General features: G+C 38.0%; 1 protein-coding gene across 3 annotated transcripts in view; it reads right to left on the reverse strand.

Moving 5' to 3' along the window:
* The window catches only part of LOC111154349 (ADP ribosylation factor interacting protein 1), a 106,158-nt gene extending 87,311 nt beyond the window's left edge, over positions 1-18,847 (reverse strand). For all 3 annotated transcript variants that reach the window (XM_022513914.1, XM_022513912.1, XM_022513908.1), the window contains exon 1: positions 18,639-18,847. The gene's annotated coding sequence lies outside the window, so the exon portion shown is untranslated. The remainder of the gene's footprint in view (positions 1-18,638) is intronic.
* Positions 18,848-18,963: the final 116 nt, after the last annotated feature.

Below are 18,963 nucleotides of genomic sequence, written 5' to 3' on the forward strand. Positions count from 1 at the left end.
TAACTCTAACTGTTCTAGTTATGGCTTCAAACAATGAAGGTTGCAGTGTTTAGTGGACTAATTATGCATGTCAACAGAGACCACACTTTGTTCCAATACCAAAAAGCACAAATGCCTTCTGTGTCAGATGAAATTATTTACATTTTTGTTTGCCTACAAAAAGAGAAAGCAATTACATTAAACTCATAATTCAAATAGCCTTTGAAAATTCCTTCTGCATTAGTAAAACTATGAACTTCTTTAAAAAGTAGTTAATGTATTTATTATAAAGTGTTAATTCAGCATGGTTCAAAAGTATTAGGTGAATAAGCCTCCTGTGTGAAGTCTATGGAGAACTAATCAACATATCAGGAAACACGGATTTAAGGAACAGCCTTGTCCCTTTTCATAAGTTTATAAGTCACTTTATTTTCCTAAATTTCAATTTCCTCCTTATAAAATGAGATTATTAATCTCACCTATATATCATAAGAATCAAATGGAAATTGCTTGGAAAACTGAAAATGCCCTATTACATAAAAATGTCATAATTAGGGGCACCTGGGTGGCTCAGCGGGTTAAGCCTCTGCCTTCAGCTCAGGTCATGATCTCAGAGTCCTGGGATCGAGCCCCACACTGGGCTTTCTGCTCGGCGGGGAGCCTGCTTCTCCCTTCCTCTCTGCCTGCCTCTCTGCCTACTTGTGATCTCTCTCTGTGTCAAATAAATAAATAAAATCTTTTAAAAAAAAAGTCATAATTATAGCACACTGGTTTCAGCTAGGCTCCAAAAGGACAAATACTGGAATAGGTCTGTCAACACTAATACTTACCAGCACAGCTACCCTTGCTAACTTTTTCACTATGGATATTCTCCCTATGCTTTTCTAAAACAGACCAGTATCAAGACAGGGTTGAAAATGAATCCAAATGTTATTGTTTGTAGCTTTGTTCTTTTATATTTTAGTCTATCTATCTTGGTAATTTCATGATTTTAAAAGGAAGATGACGGAGCATCTGGGTGGCTCAGTCAGTTAAGCATTTGCCTCTGACTCAGGTCATAATCTCAGGGTCCTGGGATGGAGCCCCGGGTCAGGCTCCCTGCTTGACGGTGTTTCTCCCTCTCCCTCTGCTGCTCCCCATTTGTGCTCTCTCTCAAATAAATAAATAAAATCTTTTTTTTTTCTTTAAAGATTTTATTTATCTATTTGACACAGAAAGAGATAGGGAGAAGAGTGGGAAAAGGGAGAAGCAGGCTTCCCGCCAAGCAGGGAACCCGATGCGGAACTCGATCCCAGGACCCTGGGGTCATGACCTGAGCTTAAGGCAGACGCTGAACAAGTGAGCCACCCAAGTGCCCCCAAATACATAAATAAATTCTTAAAAAAAAAAAAAAAAAGGAAAGATGACTCTCAAACCTATGATAAAGAAATGGCTAAAGCAAATGAGGTAAAATTCAGATAATTATTGAATCTGGATGATAAGTATATGAGAATTCATTTACTACTTAACCTTTATTTCACATACTGCAAATTTCCCTTAAAAATGTTTTAATATATTAGTATCAACACCTAATTTGTCTTGTATTTTCAACTAGGTGCTACCTGACCACTGCATTTCAAATCTTCCCCCAACTTACTCATCCTCTGTCATTCCTGTTTCTGTATGAAGCCAATCTCAGCTGCCAGCTACCACGGGAACCACATTTCCTCCCACTCTTTCCTCATTGACACTCAGTTCCAGCCACAGAGCCCTCACCACTGCCCCTCAAAATTGTGTTTGAGACACCAATCTTATTTTTGCTCTTGTGTCCTCTTTCTGGGAAGTTCATACTCCCAGATTTTCATGTGACTCTCTCCCTCATCTCACTTGGGTTTTTGCTAAAACATCATCTAAGAAGGGCCTTCCCTGACCAATCAATGGAAATCAGCAATTTTCATCATTCTTTAGCCCCTTAACCTGTTTTATAGCAGTAAAGACTACATTAATTATAAAATTATTTATGTATAAATGTTTTTAAAGATTTTTTTTGAGACAGAAAGTGTGTGTGTGCGTGTGTGTATGCGCGCACACACGAGCGGGGGAGGGGCAAAAGGAGAGGGAGAAGGAGGCTTCCCACTGAGCAGGAAGCCCCTCCTGAGCTGGATCCCAGGACCCGGGGATCATGACCTGAGCTGAAGGCAGATGCTTAACAAACTAAGCCACCCAGGCACCCCTATTTATGTATATGTCTAACATCTGTCTCCCTTCTCAGTATGTTTATAACATAAAAGCAAAGTCCTCTTGACATTCAAAATCTTTCCATGACCTGGACTATCTTCTTTCCATCAACTATGCTTCTTCAGATACCCTATTAAATCAAACTTAATTATTCCCACTTTCCCATATATGCCTCTGAATTTCCTTTCTCTATGTCTTTGTTCAAGCAGTGACCATCATCACTCATATGCTAAAATTCTAATCACACTCTAAGACTCAGTTTAAAATGCAACCCCTGCAGTGACGTCCCTGGCCGATATTCCTCTGAACTGCCACAAGTCTTCATTTGTATCACTCTGAAGACATAATTACTCTACATTTTATTTATTTTAAAATTTCCTCTATTAATCAACATGTATCTTGAATGCAGGATCTGCATTCCCTTTGTAGCATCACAAAAGAAAAATGCAAATATTTGTATATATTTTTTTGGATATTTGAAATTGGTGTATGTATTAGTGTTACTATACTGAAGAAAAGAAGAATTGAGTTAAAACCCTAGAACATGCTAATACCTAACACACTTACATTTCTTTTTCCTTTTTTCTTGTTAAAAGTATACCTTATTTGCTTTTTTCCCAATATCCTTCCTTTTACCTTTAAATAACTTTTTCCCTATTTAGTTTCTTAAATTTACTCATATTTTCCACTTTTATTTGGGTTTAAAATCACAGCTCTGTTCCTCATTAGCTATGTTAGCCTTTTCAGGTCTTTGTTGCTTAATCTGTAAAATGAGGGAGAACACCTCAAATGCAAACAGGGGTATTACAGTATTAAATGAGATAATACGTATATAAAACTCAGTACAGTGTCTGGCATCTAACAGACTCTCTGTGAATGGTGCCTATTAAACCATTATTTCTTCTACAGATACAGAATCAGCAGTTTAAAAACGTTTCAAGGTATAAAGTTTAAATATTAAAAACACAAAGAACACAAGCCACCTTCATCTGTTGTAATCAAGACTGGACTAGAGTACAAAGCAAGCCAAGCTCATGCTTTCTTTCTTTCTTTTTTTTTTTTAATTTAAAAAGAAAAAACACTGATGTCATTAAAAACATACACACATAAAAGAAGAAAGCATTTTTATGGTCACTAATGAGACGGATATTTTAACAGATAGATCATTTCTTTGAGAGCTAGAAAATTACCCTAGGTTCTACAATTAACAAGGTGAATGACTGTGAGCAAGGCAATTCACCTTACAGAACCTAAATGAACTTTAAGTCTCTTCTTGTTCAGGGTTGACAATGTTTTGGGCTCAGTTCAAAAAGCTAGAGTCTTTGCTGTTGTTTTTAAGGATTTTATTTATTTGTGTGAGAGAGAGCGCGCACAAGTGGGAAGAAGGAGAGGGGGAAGAAGAAAGAATCTGAAGCAGGCTCCGAACCGAGCACGCAGCTGGATGCAGGGTTCAACCCCAGGACAGCAAGATCATGACCTGAGCCAAAACCAAGAGTCAGCCACTTAACTCACTAAGCCACCCAAAACCCCTTGTTGTTTTGTTTTGCTTTTAAAGAAATCAAAACTATCACCCATGTCCTCAATATTCTATTCCTAAGAAACCAACATCCATATATCCTTTATAATAGTAGAGTGAGAATTCATTCATTCATCAAACTGACCCCAATGATGCACCAAGCTTGAAGATTAGTCTGAATTACTGAAAAGTCTGATGCATAAAACATTTAAGATGTTAATGGCCACAATACACACAGAGATATATTCAAAGAAAAATTCTTGTAAGGAAATCTGACCCTCCGAAAAACTTTTCATCTGGATTTTGAAAAACAGCAGATTCAAGTTAGTAGAATACTAATAAACGGGGAATTTTATTTATTTTTTAATGTAAATTCAACTAATTAACACATAATGTATTATGTATTTCAGAGGTAAAGATCAACAATTCATCAGTCTTATATAATACCCAGTATAAAACAGGGATTTTATTTTTTTCCTTAAGATTTCATTTATTGATTTGACAGAGAGAAAGCAAGAGAAGGAACACAAGCAGGGGGAGTGGGAGAGGGAGAAGCAGGCTTCCTGCAGGGCAGGGAGCCAGATGCGAGGCTTGTTCCCAGGACCCCGGGACCATGACCTGAGCCAAAGGCAGAAGCTTAACAACTGAGCCACCCAGGGCCCCCGTAAATGGGGAATTTTGAAGATTTATTTATTTATTTGAGAGAAAGCAAGTGTGCAGGGGGCAGGGGCAGAGGGGAGAGAAGAGAGGCAGAGAGAAGAGAGTCCTAAGTGGACTCCAGGCTGAGCATGGAGCTTAATGCAGGGCTCTATCTCAGAAGCCTGAGATCATAATCTGAGATGTAACCAAGAGTCGGACACCTAACCAACTGTGCCATCCATGTACACCATAAACAAGGAATTTTAAAGTAAAAAATATCCTTAAATCCTTGTTTAACTGTAAACTCACATCGTACTTTTTAAAATTTGGACATAAATTCAGACTATACTCACACACCCGATTTTTTTTTTTTTTAAATCACCTGTGAACACCGCACATTGGGCATGGTGAAAAATGCAGGGAATATGTAACATGGATTTTAATGTTAATATACATACAAATTTTCACAATTACTTGGCAGTGGTTTTCTTCAGATCATCATCATTCAGGTTTAACTATTAAAATAGCTAGTTTAGCATCTATGTGAGTGACATCTATGTGAGTTTCTCACAGCCGAAACTCACAATGGTAAACCACGAACACAATACTTTCATTTATTATGAATCATATCATTGGCTGGGCTGCCAATCCTTCCTGAAATTCACAGCATCAAACTTCCTCTGATCACCTCTCAACAGCACAGATTCAGAGATCTGATCATAAAGAATCAAATCCATCAGTTAAGATAAATACAATATACACACTTCCCTAGTTTCTCTGAACTAAATATAATTAAAACTTTGTTTTGACAAACAGTAAATAACCAAAGTATTTTAAATCACAAAGAATCCCGAATCCTCCACAGGTAATACTTATTTTGCCAACCAGAACTCATGTTTGTCTTTAGGACTAGAATTATCTAGCTCTAAATCCCACATTAAAGCTTTCACACAGACTCACAGTGTCTTGGCTTACTTGAGGAAATACTGCACCTGGCACTGTGCATGTATACTGATGGCAACCTGGTTCAGAAACACTGCCTCTGGAGTCAGAAGACCCCACGTGGTGCTCCAGCTTTGCCAGTTCCTCTAAGTCAGTCACTATCTCTGAAAGTATGTTCAACAAGTAAGTGGGGAAAATAACAGTTGTTCTAGTGCCTAACTGAATGATACCAAATTGTTCTAAGGTTCAAAATGGGACAACATGAAAGCGCTACTCTGTAAATCGTTAAGCATTATAACATGAGAAGTTTTACTAGTATTAGGTATTCAAAAACATCTGATAACTTGAATTTAATACAAAATATACTTTTTTCATATTTTTCCTCTTTAATCTAATGAACTAGTGGTTCATTGAACCATCAAAGTGGTCAGAATCAATTGTAGAACTTCTGAAAAGAAAAAAGAAAAAAAAAAAAAACAAAACCCACATGGCCTGATGCCTAGCACTGTAGCTTCCGATTCAGTGAGTCAAAAGTAAAGTCCAGAACTCAGGTGGTTGTTGTTGTAGGTGGTTGTTGTTGTTGTCGTTGTTGTTTTAAAGAATTCTATACTTGGACTGTGATCTATACCTAACTAAAGAGATAGGAGTAGACAAGTTCAAATATGAACCTATTACTACATTATTTCAACAGAAGAAACCTCATTTCATACTTAAAAGTTGTACTTTTTTTTTTTTTTTTTGTAAAGATTTTATTTATTTGACAGAGAGAGACACAGCAAGAGAGGGAACACAAGTAGGGGGAGTGGGAGAGGGAGAAGCAGGCTTCCTGCTGAGGAGGGAGCCCCATGCGGGACTTGATCCCAGCATCCTGGGATCATGACCTGGGCTGAAAGCAGATGCTTAATGACTGAGTCACCCAGGTGCCCCTAAAAGCTATACTTTGACCCCAACTTTTACATTCATCTTTATGTGACAAGTATATTCTAGAATTTCAGATGCCCAAAGTAAATAGTAACTTACTTCCCGTTATTGAAGAAATCTCTCTTCCCACTCCCTATGTCTATGTGTGTAAAAGAGTTTATTCACAAAGGCTTATGTTTAGATCAACTGAGTCAATCTGAACAGTCTAAAACTTTGACTGAGATGGGCTGATTTCAAAAAACATAGGAATACTATCCAATCACCTCAGAATTAGACTTGACTACTTCTGTGCCTGGTTTAGATGCCCCAAGAGTTATAGTATCATTGCTGCAGTCAGACATACCTAAAAGTAAAATGTGTTAAGCACACATTAAATAATTTAGTTTAAAAAGTTGTATAATCTCACCAATATTCTTAACAAATATTCTGTAACACGACTAATTTATCTGCCGTCAGAATGTGCTCCAGAAGATGATCTATAATCACGTTGAGTATCTATTGATTATAACAGGTAAGCAATTCAAAAAAAAGTATGCAGAATATAGAAATACAGACCTCAATGATTAAGAAATAAATTCATACAATTATTTTAGATATGAAACAAAATTTAAAAGATCGGAGGATCAGCTTAATTTGACAGATGAAAAAACTCACATCCAAAGATATCTGAAGCCAAAATATTAGTTATTAATGGCCCACATAAACCCAAAGTTTTAGATCAGAACTCAGACTACTTCTACTTCCCTGACCAGTGCTCTTTTGAATTGATTATGACTGTTCATTCTCTAAGTGAAACACTATACCCAGATTTCATTAAAAAAAGTTTAATAAAAAAAAAGTTTAATAGACTACTTCAGCTTCTAACTTATTCAACAACATTTACAGAAAGCCAACTATAAATGAAGAACTCTGCTAGGCACTAAGGGGAAAGAAGAGTAAAATAGAATTCACATTCTACCAGTACTCTGAATTAAGGAGACAGATAAAAAATTACAAGGCACCATGTCAGGTACTATAATACAAAGAAACAAATTTTTACTTTTGAAATACACTGGAGGGAAAAATTTTACAATTTCAGTTTGTAAACTGAACCCAATACCACATTAGAAAAATACAATATGAACAGGTAGGATTGGGCGCCTGGGTGGCTCAGTGGGTTAAGCCTCTGCTTTCGGCTCAGGTCATGATCTCAGGGTCCTGGGATCGAGCCCTCCATCGGGCTCTCTGCTCAGCAGTGAGCCTGCTTCCCCCTCTCTCTGCCTGCCTCTCTGCCTACTTGTGATCTCTCTCTCTCTGTCAAATGAATGAATAAAATCTTAAAAAAAAAAAATGAACAGGTAGGATTTTCCCAGGAATAAAAGACTAGTTCAATTTCCTGATTTGTATATTAATATATACTGTATTCATAAATCTAAGGGAAAAATATAGTTTTCTTCACGGATTTTGAGATCTTCTGACAAAATTCAACATCCATTTAAAATGCAACATTCAAGGAGAAAGGAATCAAGGGAGACTTTCTCAACATCATTTCTCATCAGGTCCTTGGGCAACAAACCAGAGAAAGTGAAACCTTAGCTAAGGGGGGACTACTGTATATTTTAGGGATATTATTGTTTCAGCTGTGGTTGTAAGCAAATGATCCTCCTTCTGACATACCATCAGATCAATAGCAACCTAACACTACATCACAACATCTATGTCACTCACATCAACTTCATCTCATCACATGGGCATTTTATCATCTCACATCACCACAGGAAGAAGGCTGAGTACAGTACAGTATAATAAGATATTTGGAGAAAGAAAGAGACCACATTCACATGACTTTTATTACAGTATATTGTTATAATTGTTCTACTTTACTACTGTTGGTTTAATCTTTTTTAAAGATTATTTATCTAGGGGCGCCTGGGTGGCTCAGTGGGTTAAAGCCTCTGCCTTTGTCTCAGGTGATGATCCTAGGGTCCTGGGATCGAGGCCCGCATCGGGCTCTCTGCTCAGCGGGGAGCTTGCTTCCCTCCCTCTCTCTGCCTGCCTCTCTGCCTATGTGTCAAATAAATAAATAAAATCTTAAAAAAAATTATTTGTCTGAGAGAGAGAGAGAGAGCACATGTGCACAAGCAAGGGGAGCTGCAGGCAGAGGGAGAAGCAGACTCCCCACTGAGCAGGGAGCCCAATGTGGGACTTGATCCCAGGGTTGTGGGATCATGACCTGAGCCGAAGGCAGACACTTAACCGACTGAGCCACCTAGGCATCCCTGTTATTAACCTCTTAATATGCCTAATTGATAAATTAAACTTTATCACAGAAAATTCACACACAAAAAAATGGTATTAAAATGGCCCTCCAAAATATTAAAGTGTTCAAATTCACTCACAATTAGAGAAGTGCAAGTTAAAACAACACCAAGATACCATTTCTCACCTATTAGATTGGCAAAAAATTTTTTAAAATAACAATAAACATTCTGTTAGTGAGGATATAAGGGAAAAAGTCACTTTCATACTTTGCTGATGGGAATACATATTGGTACAACCATTCTGGAGGGAATATTGGTGATGCCTAAGAATATCACATATGGATTTACTGCTGGACCCAACAATCTCAATTCTAGGACTCTATCTTGGGGAATACACCTCCAACAATACAAAAATACATAGACATGGCAGTATTCTTCATAAATATAAAATATTAGAAACAGCCTAAATGTCTGTACATAGGAAAATGACTGAATAAACTATGGCAGATCCAAAGAATGGCATACTATGCAACTACAAAAAAAAAAAAAAAAAATGAGGAAGATCTCTATGAGATGGAGTGATTTCCAGCACATATATAAAGTGAAAAAAGCAAAATAGGAGTTATCATGTGCTCCCCTGTATTCCTCAGCAGCACTGTTAGGAAAATATATAATTATTATCCAGCTCAAGAAAAGGCCGAAAAATCCTAGGCATATAGGGAAACAAATCAAATTTCTGAGAATTACAGAGGTAAGTACTAAACCTGTGTTTTATTTATATTCTTTAAATGCTGTAACCTTCATATTTATTTTTTAGAAGTCTGTTCACAACTTTGATAACTAATATACATGGGAACAAAAAGATTTAAAAAGTTAATAACTTGTAACCTGTACTGTTTAACTTATGTGTTTTTTGATCTTGACATAAATTCAGTTATCTTTAAAAACTGTTTTCAAAATAGAGGCACCTGGTTGGCTCGGTCAGTTAAGCATCTGCCTTCAGCTCAGGTCATGATCCCACAGTTCTGGTACAGAACCCACATCAGGCTTCCTGTTCAGTGGGGAGCCTACTTCTCCCTCTCCCTCTGCCCCTACCCCTGCTTATGTGCATGCATGCTCTATCAAATGAATAAATACAATTGAAAAAAACTGTTTTCAAAATAGAATGATAAACTGCTATTACAAAACTACCATTGGGGCGCCTGGGTGGCTCAGTGGGTTAAGCCTCTGCCTTCGGTTCAGGTCATGGTCTCAGGGTCCTGGGATTGAGCCCACATCGGGCTCTCTGCTCAATAGGGAGCCTGCTTCCCCCTCTCTCTCTTTGCCTGCCTCTCTGCCTACTTGTGATCTCTGTCAAATAAATAAATAAACATCTTTTAAAAATTTTTAAAAATTTTTTAAAAATTAAAAAAAAAATAAATTTCAAACAACCATTAATGCTCAGGCTTCATAGGCCAGTTTGTACTGCAGGCCAAAAATGCCTCAGGTCATCTTTGGGGCTCTATTTCTATAAATCAGCCAGAGGTATTCATTAAATAATGAAGTGTAAGAACAAATGACCTATAAAGTGAATTAATAATTAGCATTTATAAAAAGTGCATAAATAATATCCCCTGAAGTTTATAATTCATCCAACTGTTTGGGACTGTTTTTAATTCTGCTATTAAAATCACATTTTAATTTCCATAAACTGAATGAACTAGATGTATGCAGAGGGAAATTATATAAGGACTTTAACCGGAATTTAATGAGGTGGAATTCTATGCCCTACAATACTTAAATGGATTTAGATTTTTCCTAGGACCCAAGAAAGAGAAGCCAGGAGGTACTAGATCTGCCGGGATACTGGAAGAGGAAACAAAAGATTCCATGGATACCAGAAAAGAAAAACTGCATTTACAGTCTCCATGATGCCAATGAGTGAAAGACTGGAAGTCTAACACTAACTATGTATGGGAAAAGTGTTGTTGAACAGAAACCAGGAGTTTTTCAAATTAAGGTACTGACATACCACGCAGAGTCTGAAATGGTGTGATCAAGGCACAGGAAGACAGATATAAATAGAGCAGACATAAACAGGATAAACAGAGCACATCATACTAGAATGAGAATTTACATTCTTTTTATTAAAATAAGTACTGTAGTATGGGATGTAAAGCAAAATTCACTTGAATAAAACAATACATATAGGACTTCTAAGAAATTTCTTGAATTTTTAAAATAAAATAGGAGTCTCCAAAGAAACATCTGGGAAAAAAAAAAAAGAAAATCTGAAAAGGGACACATCTTTCTAGGGGTACTTTAGTAAAAAGAAGTTGGAGAAACAGTATAAATAATTATAATATATGGGACCAAAGAGTTCTGACTGGTGAGTCAAAGACAATGGTAAGGAAGTAAATATGGAAAACTAAAAGCAAAAAGTAGCAAAATCGCTTAATTAATCTAAACTTGCTTAGTTTCTTTAGACTACTGTATTGCTGCCATTCCAGAAACTGATTACCAGGCTAAATAAAGAAAAGTGACTCTCTTTCTTTCATCTTGGAAGAATCTATTAGATTCTATTCGGTGTGTATTTTTTAGAAGCAACCACAGCAAGAATGAGCACACAAAGCTGCCAGGTGTGGATTTCTAATACCATTCTTCCATAAAGGGAACCAGCACTCCTTGGAGAAATGGCTGATTTCTAGGACTTGGGCAGGAAATATACAAGATGAGCCTGGAACATCTAGTAGTGCCAGAAAGTACAGATGTGCTAAAAAAACAAACAAAAAAACCCATCACTAACAAACCAAACAACAAAATTCTCACAATGATGGGGATATGTCAAAGGAATATAAAAATCAACTGAAAGAGCTCTCAACAGCCAAAGCTGAAGCAATCTGAGCTTGTACTGGATTATAAATCAAAGCATAAAATAAATACCTGTAAGTCAATATTCATATAAATAAATGATTGAATAAATTAATAAATGAGGACAAGGAGATGAATTTCCCTTGCAGAAGAATTCCAAAAAATTCACACATATACTCCACTATTAAGCAGATGGAACATAACTTCCTACTTCTTCAGCTTGTACTCCATCTAACAGTGACTTTCTTCTAAAAAGTACAATATGCAAAGTGGGGGGGAGCAGTAACCTTACAGAGGATGAACCTAATAAACCCTATCTCAAGCTGGGTGGTGACCAAGGTTAACAACAGTGGTAGGGCACATTGATAGTATTTATTCTTGATACGATGGCGATGTCACTTTACCTCTAGGGGTCTTCCTTGCCAAAACACAGTATCCAGTCTAATCCTAAGAATAGCATCAGACAAATCTCAATTAAGGGTTAGTGTACAAAATACCTGACCAGTAATTCTCAAAACTATCAACTTGTAATCAAAATCGAGGAGTCTAAGAACCAGTCAAAACCCTAAGCCACCCAGGGCAGGGGCGCCTGGGTGGCTCAGTGGGTTAAAGCCTCTGCCTTCAGCTCAGGTCATGATCCCAGGGTCCTGGGATCGAGCTCCGCATTGGGCTCTCTGCTTGGCAGGAAGCCTGCTTCCTCCTCTCTCTGCCTGCCTCTCTGCCTACTTGTGATCTCTATCTGTCAAATAAATACAAATCTTTATTTAAAAAAAAACAAAACCAAAACCAAAACCAAGAGGGCATATGACAACTAAATGTAATGTGATATCCTGGTGTAGAAGAAGGACATTAGGAGAAAACTGATGCAATTTGAACACAGGTTAGTGCATATGAATACTGGTTCATGAATTGTGACAAATGTACCATACTAATGCAGTATGTTAATAATAGGAGAAACTGGGCATGGGGTAAGAGGAATCTCTACACTATCTGCAATAAATCTATAAATCTAAAACTGTTCTAAAATAAGAGTTTATTATAATATAAGAATACTACGCTATATTTTATAATAATTAGTTTTCAATATTCATATCAGGTACTGAGCTAGGTACGTCATAGGGATTTAAGAATGAGCCAAAAAAGAAAGTAAAATGTGGTCCCTATCTTCAAGGAGTTTGGAGGCAATGGAAGAGAAAGACAATCATACGATCACACATAATATGTAAATTTTAACTGTGGTAAATGTGTGTTCTGGGAGGTTAGAGTATTACCTAAGGAAACAAAACTTCTGTTGAAGCGTGAAGGATAGCTAGGAGCTAACAAGAGAAGTGAAATGAAAAAAGTGATCCAGACAGGGATAAAAGCATTTGCCAAAGGCTCTGTAATGGCAAAGGGCAAGACAAGTACAAAGGACTAAAAAGTGGCCAGCATAGTTGAAGTGGAGAGTTAAGCAGAAGACGGTAAAAGATGAGGCTGGAGGGTGAGGATGAGTTAAGCATGGTTCAAGGGTTTTACTTTTATCCTCGAAGCAATGGGAAGCCATAGAAAGATTGGGGAGGTGGAGAGAAGAGTGACAAGCAGATGTGTGTTTCAAAATAAACCACTATGCCTTCAGGATGGTTAATGGCTTAGAGAGGGCCCAAAACAGAAGTGGGCACACAAGAATGGAGGCTATTGTAGAAATTCAGGCAAGACAACGGTAACAAACTAAAGTGGTGGTAGTGGAAATGGGAAGAAGTAAACAGATTCAAGAGATTTTCAGAAAGTAAGATTAATAAAACTTGTTGATAGACTGGATGTATACAGGAAAGGGAGTTAATGAGAACCACTCCTAGTTTTCTGGATTTTACAACAGGAAAGATAATGGAGTTGCTCACTGAAATAAGGAACAAAAAAAGAGGATGAATATCTGAGGTTTTGTTTTTGTTTTTGTTTTGTTTTGGGGGGGTGGCAGTGAAGGGTAATCAATTTAGTTTTAGACATGTTGTTATCTGAGATACCTTTATTATACTCGAAAGAGGGCGCTAACTAGAAAGCAAAATATACAGGTCTAGAGCTCAGAGGAGATAGAAAATACACCCTTAGAAAAGCTGTCATCTTTATCCTAGAAAAGCAGCTAACTATAATCCCCAAATATCCAAGAAAAACATTAGACTTTGACCATCTGGATTTAGTTAAAACAAAAAGCTGAGAGAGAATACGGCATAGCATTTCATCAACTAAAACAAAAACTGCTAGGCACCATGGGGAATACAGAGATTTTTAAAATCCTGGTTCAACAGTAGAGTAATTATGTCACTAATCATACAGTATTTTAAAGTTTTAGCAGAGCTGGCCCACGTTGTCAGGAATGTTTTATACCTGTGCTACCCAGTAAAGTAGCAACTTAGCCACATGTGGCTGCCGAGCACCTGAAATGTGACTGGTGGGATCGAGGAACTGAATTTCTACTCCTATTTTATTTTAACCAATTTAAATAGCCACATGTAGCTAGTGCTACAGTATTAGAGCTAGTTTAGAAATTCCTCATCTATTTCATCTAATCCCCAGCAATTACCCTGCAAATTAACTGACAGTGGGTGTGGGTGACAGAGGGATTAGAACCCTAGAAACTTCCATTCCATCTGCTTATGATATTATTTGAATTTGAAGAATATATGTTGCTTGTATAACTAAAATGTTTTTAAAAGTCACTAATATGCCACATAGAAAAATTAGTAAATATAGAAAGTTCAAATAAAAATAATCTGGAAACCTACCTTTAAGAAATAACCTATAATTAATATTTAGTCATATACGAAGAGGATCTATATTTTTAACCCTTTTAGTAGAAGAACCAGAGCACCAATGGCCCAAGTCGCTGAGTTGTAGCACATTACTTTTCTATCCCATCCCCAACTCAAAATACCTAGGAAATCTTTTTAAAAAGACAGCCACCATCTCTAGAACTCAACCTCAAAACCGCCAAAAATAAACACTTAATAGTCCACTTGCCTAGCTCCCTTTACCACCGTCATCTTTTGCCACCAATGTCACACACTTTAAATGGAAGCCAATCTCTACCCTAAAATGTCATGAAATCAGTCACTATAGTGAAAAGAGTACAAACTTTGGAGCTAGCAACTTTGGTTATGAGTCTGTGGTTTTCCTTTACAGCTTGGATGACCTTGGACTAATTACTTCTGCTGGTTTCCATACCTGTTTCTTCTTTTGTTAATAAAAACGAGAATACCTAACATACAGCATCTGTAAAACATAATGTCTAGCCAAAGTGGCACTTAGTAAATGACAGCTATTATGGACTTCTATGTACCTAGCACTGCACTAATGCCCTGAAGGTAGCACTTAAACAAAACAGGTAGGGTCCTGGCCATCCTGGAGGTTACAGGCCACTGATTTAACCCTCAAGGACTCTTTCCACCTGGGATTTGAATTCCTGAACCCACCCCTTATTACATGTGTGACCTCATACAAAGCACTTTATCTAAAAGCTCAGTTTCTTCATTTCTAACATGGTAATATTACCTACTTGATATGACTGGAGTAAAACTAAGAGTAAAATGGAGTATAAAAAAACTGGTGTAAAATGAAAGTATGAAAGTGCTTTGTAAATTATTAGATGCTAAATAAACAAAAGGTATTAAACAACGAGTAACATATTCCTCTTCTCCAAAGCAAAGCTTTCCAACCGGTGTGCCAAGAATGAATTATAGATGTGCTGTAATACTGACCCCTCCCTCAGCCTTCAGGGAGCCAGGAGAGCCAGGCTATAATCTGCCCTATAAGTAAATCATTTCCACCATGATGTAGGAAAGTCTGGAAACCTTGTTCTAAAATACTATCTCATGCTAGAAGAAATGAGTGGGTCAACTGACTCCTCTGGATATTTAGGCCTCATCACCAATTCCACTGTTTTCATGATCCTGCTTCAAAAACTGCATCACAGTTCCCTAAAAGATCAAAGATCAAGCCTGAATATCAAGGAGATATTAGCCCAAGCTATCAGAGATATACAAAAATTAAAAAAAAATTAAAAAAAAATAAAAACTTAGATGAGAATATGGCAAAGATGTTGCCATATTGTCACAAAAGATATGAGCTACTTCCAGCAACACCCTAAGACAAAGGTTTAGAAATCACGAAGAAGAGAAGAATAAAAAACATAAGAAAGAGAAAAGGAATAAAGGAAAGAGAAAAAGAAAATATATACTTCTGTAGACAATAGCTGAGAATCCGCAATAGCTATTCATTGGTTTCCATGGCTGACTAAAGCTAGTAGACCAAAGATAACAAGATTATTTTCAGATTCTTTTGTTTTATAGTCTTTTTCATATACCCTAGAACTAATGCTGGTGCACATCTGACTTTCAGACTGTCATGGTCCCTAAGTCATCATCTTTCATATTATGTGGAATAGCTCTTTCCACTCTGTATATACATAGTTAGTTCTTTCATCCATAGCCATATTTTAGCTTAAATTCCCTGTTGAGGGGCAGCCGGGTGGCTCAGTCAGATAAGCATCTGACTCTTGGTTTCTGCTCCGGTCCTGATCTCAGGATCGTGAGATGGAGCCCAGAGCTGGACTCCACGTTCATCCTGGAGTCTGCTTGGGATTTTCTCTCCCTCTGATTCTCTCCCTCTCTAAAAATAAACAAATGAATCTTAAAAAAAAAAAAAAAAAATTCCCTGCTGAATTTATTTCTTCCTTCATCCTGAGTTTATTCCCTACTCCATCCCAAATTTATCATTCTTGGATGTATTTATACCTCCAGACTCTTACAAAGCCAAGTTTATTAGTTAAAATCTTTTTCTCACTTTCCACTCCTCGTGGCATAATACACCACACACTCAACATACCCACAGATTTATATCCATCCCCATGGGAAAACTCTATCAAATAAACATTCCATAGGCTTTTGCCGAGTTCATTTCTTTCTGTCACAACTTTTAGTTATGACATTCAAAAAGGTGTTCATCTCCTGAAGATTAATAAGGGAAAAGATGTTCTTTTCTTAACAGCTGATAGGAAGTAAGGTGAGATACCCCCAAGTCATGCCAAAAATGATATAAAGAAAATAAAGTAGAAGCAGTCTAGAGTAGTACTTAAGAGCTCAGTGTGAAGCAAACAACCTACGTTCAATCCTGGATCCACCAGTGTGCTCCTGAGCAGATTACTTTGGCTTCAGTTAATCACTTAGTTTTAGTTTCTTCATCTATAAAATGGAGATTTTAGCCATCTTACAAAGTTGCTGTGAGGATTAGATGAAATAGTCACATAAAAGATTTAGCATAATGCCTGGTACACAGTAAGCAAACAAATGTTATTTGTTGGTATAGTGTCAGATATAACCTATCTGTTGACTTTGTCATAAGCTTAGGAAGAAACTAATTCAGCATAATCTACTCTTTATAAAGTTATGTTTTCTGCTCCCTCAACTGATACTAGATTGCAGGAAAATAATTTTTGAGTAGAAGAATCTGGTTACTCTTCATAAACTATGATAACCTGCATAGGTCTCTTCAAGTTCTAACATTCTATGAAACTAGTATCAAACATTTAGAACTTCAACCCTCAACCAGTAAACATTTCCCAACCAAATTAGTAAGTTAAGTTTGGAGGGATACTAACTTATTCACATGAAAGAACAATCATTAAAACACCTAATACAGAGAAGGAAAGGAGATGACAAGCAGCAACATACCAAAAATTTAAGAACTACACTACTGAAACATATTTGCCATTCCTAGCAAAGCCAAAGACTCAAAGGAAAAACAAGAAAATGAAAGCAAAGGACAACTGAAATTTAAATTTTTTATTCTGAACTGTACCTAGTAGGTTGGTGGTATCTAATATGTATTAAATAATAATATAAACACATTAGTTTATAAATCCATTGGATCTCCACAGCATCAGCCACAGCCACAAATAGCTATCCCTAAAAAGAAACCTCAAAACCACAAATCAGGAACTAAATAAGTGGGCAGTCTTGCTTCCTTCTCTAGGTCTAGGAAAAAATTTAGAAACACTGACATTTTGAAGCAGTTAAGAGATTTCAGCATAAAGTTAGAATCTCTGCATTCTACTCTCCCAATACAAGCTATTTAGTTTGTAAAAATAAAAGCTCCACAAAAAAAGCTGTCATTAACTTGAACAAGACACTAAGGTATGGTTTTTAATCTATCTGGAGGATTTGTATCTCCTTTGAGGATCTGATTTTTGTTAATGGACATTCTCCCCCAACTTCCCCTGCCCATGCACTCAAACAAAATTCTGCACATTATTTCAGGGATGGGAATGAGGAGACCACTGAAAGTTATGGACTCCTAGACTATGGACCTCAAAGGCATAAACCAGGATTAAGGCAAACGCATTTATTAATTTGAAAAGGAATGAAAGTAACTGACGCAGAGATTTTCAGTCAAAAAATAAAATTAGAAATATTTTCTATTTTCTCAGATAAGGAGTGTTAGAGTAGTCAGGAGAGGGTGTTGGTCATGTTGAGCAAGGAAAACAAAAAAGTAAGAACCGAGTTAGAGAAATTCAGTACTTTGATCTAGGAAAAAACAAAGGGGAAGAGACAGAAATCCTAAAAGGGGATGGCTTGAGGATCTGTAGGAAGTGTAAACTATGAACTTTTTGAGATCAAAGGGTTCAAGAGGGAGATAAAAACAAAACAAAGGAAGCAATAAAGTAAAAGGGAAAAGCGTCTAGAAACTGTTCTTTACAAAAGCAAACAAACAAAAAAACCGCTTTCCTTTTCCTAGACACGTAAACAGTAACTTGGCAAAAAGGAACCGACTAGAAGACGACAGCACGACTTCCTTCCCAAACTCCAGAATTCCTTGGCCGTCCTCAGGCTTGGGACGTTTCTTAGGAAGGCTCCTCCCTGCACCAGTGCCCCGTGAACCTCTTGGAGGGACTATCACCATCTCCATTCCTCCCACTGCGGGAGAGAGGAAGTAGGGGATGCAGAGGGCGCAGGAGGGGGGGCGGGGGGGAGAAAGACTGGACATCAAACCTGAAGGTGGCCCACTCGGAGACTTAGTGGAGAAAGACCTGGATCCCGCCACCCCTTTTCCCATCCAATGCATGCAAGGAGATAGAGTGCAACCTTGCAAGGGCCAGTCCTCCCTCTTCACCGGCTGCTTCGGGACACAGAGGGTTGGGGCAGAAACGAAAGGCCGAATACTTGGGCAGATTCGGGACAGCCTAGGGACAGAAGTGTCTAGTGAAAGTCCGGAATGGGAAGCTCCAGAAGCAACGTGTCCGCCCCCGCCAACTACCTCGAACTAGCTCGCCCCGTCCCTTCCCTGCGGACCGGCTCCGCCCTCACCTGTCTGTGGGGAACTTGGCAGCTCTCGCGTCGAGGATTATCCCTGCCGCAGCTCTCGGGAATCGCCTCAAACCTGGCACCAAGCGAGCGGAAACGCAACCTGGGCCTTTCCTTCTTCCCCTCCCCCCACGCACCTCGGATCCTCGGGGGCGGGAAGCAACTGCAGCTGTCACAGCCCCACACTGACCAACCGCCGAGGACACTCAGGCTGCCTCTCAAGCCGGCCTGCGGCACCAACACTGAGAGCAGCGGAGCCGGAAGTGAGGAGACCGGAAGTAGCGTGTCCTTGGTCCTGGACGGCCCCTCTCTCCCTCAATCTGGCCTG

The sequence above is a fragment of the Enhydra lutris genome, unplaced genomic scaffold (genome assembly GCF_002288905.1).
Source record: "Enhydra lutris kenyoni isolate GAN:26980312 unplaced genomic scaffold, ASM228890v2 scaffoldscaffold3, whole genome shotgun sequence".
NCBI lineage: Eukaryota > Metazoa > Chordata > Mammalia > Carnivora > Mustelidae > Enhydra > Enhydra lutris.